This window comes from Arachis ipaensis, chromosome B08 (assembly GCF_000816755.2).
Source record: "Arachis ipaensis cultivar K30076 chromosome B08, Araip1.1, whole genome shotgun sequence".
Classification (NCBI taxonomy): domain Eukaryota; kingdom Viridiplantae; phylum Streptophyta; class Magnoliopsida; order Fabales; family Fabaceae; genus Arachis; species Arachis ipaensis.
In genome coordinates, this window is record NC_029792.2 from 12,472,188 (window position 1) to 12,474,203 (window position 2,016).

The following is a 2,016-nucleotide window of genomic DNA, read 5'->3' on the forward strand; positions in this document are numbered from 1 at the left end:
TCTTTTTAAAATATAAAACCTAAAGAAATAGAATTTTTAATTATAATTATTATTTAAATTATTATTTTAATATTTTAATTTATAAATTAGATATTTTGAAGAGTAATTATTACAATAACAAAATATAATCATAACAACAATTATATTAAATATACATGAAAAATAACAATTCGTACGTATAAAATACCTATCAAAATATAAAATATACATTAAAAAAGAGTTGTATAAATTTTGACAGCAACGAAGACACTGCCATTGATCTCAGAGAAGAACTTGCAATGACAACGTGAATATGAGAATAATCTTAACAGAATTTCTCGAAAAAGAAAAAAACGTTGGAGATACAAGTGTGAAAAAATGTTGAAATGTTTTTTAGAATTTAAAAAATAAAGAGTATTTTCGTTTAAGAATTATGTCTTTTATGTGTGGTATATTCATTTGTTTAATTAAATATTTCTTTAACTTTAATTTTTTTTCTATAAAATTTTATATTATATAAAAATTTAATTTAAAATATAAACTTAAAAAAAATATTTTTCATGTACATGTATGAATCACAAACAAATTTCTTATCATACCATACTTATCAATAAATACACCGCCAGAAGTCATAAATGTTTTAAAATATGTACAATGAACAAAGCCATAATTTAACCATACTTACACGTGAATGCATGTAACTTGAGTTAATAATCAAATCTAGGACTTACAAAGAAAAAAAATTATTATTAATAAATATAAACATGTAAACTATGGATGCTTATTATTACATTTTTTTGTATTATTTTTTAAAAAACTTTGGTTTTAGGATCTTGTACCCTTAAGACAAAAATTAAGAAACATTAATTATATGTGTTAATTATGAATTATTGTGCTATTTAATAATTAGTTGGCCTACTTCATTAATATGATTTTATATTTTTATGACTAAATTAATCCTTAAAATTTTAATTATATGAAATACAATGATGTACTAAAAAATATAAATAGTTATCTTCACTCTTTAATAGTTCAATTTTATAATAATCTTTCATTCCTGGCCATCTCATCTCAGTAAAGAGACCAACTATTAAGAGATTAAAGAACAAATTTTTACTCAACAAAAACAAGAGAAAATCATAAGTGTCGAAGAGTTTGTTCATTATTGTCCTCTGATTTCAAAAATAAAAGAACATCCTAATAAAAAGTTGAACAGAGTACGTATAGAATTATCAAAGCATGAAAAGAAAATATTAATTCACATTCTTCAACCAAAAAGAAAAAAGAAAAAAAAAATCATTTCAGAAGATAGATGTTGGTTTAAATCCATTATTCTTTTTAAAAAATCAAGTAATATTTTTAACAAAAATATTATTCATACATTAAAATCAGTCATAAATATATTTGTGTATAAATATATGTATAATTTAATTTATTTTTAATATATATTTATATTCTAACATATATTTTATACTTATGAATGACTTTAGTAACTAATTTTAGTGTATACGTAATATAATCGTATTTCTAATTATGTTTTTTTTATTAAATTACATTTAGCTCTAATTTTATTTGTTATCACAGTGCAGCCACATGATATTGTCTATCAATGTTGTGAGATATTTGATGTTGCCAACGACATGAAAAGTACTCGCAAGGAATTTCATAACAATTCTTTATACATAAACGTGTTTATAGTATATGATGATAAAGTAGTATTTCCAAAATTCAAAATGCTTGCAACTACAACTAGCATTTTTTTCATCCCAATGCAACTACCTTTATTTTTTTTATTCCCATTTTTATAATGTTTTACTATCGTTCTTTTATTTTACCGAGTATATCTTTCAAATTCTTCTTGGAATTTATCAAAATCAAATCTTGTAAAGACACGTTGGCTTAATCTTAGCTTGCAAATGTGACATGATCTTCAAAGAAAATCTTTTATACTTTTGTAGCATCACATCATGCTCTTTTGTATTAATGTTTTGCACGGCTAAAAATATTAAATTAATCTGAAATTAATTAATGAAAAAT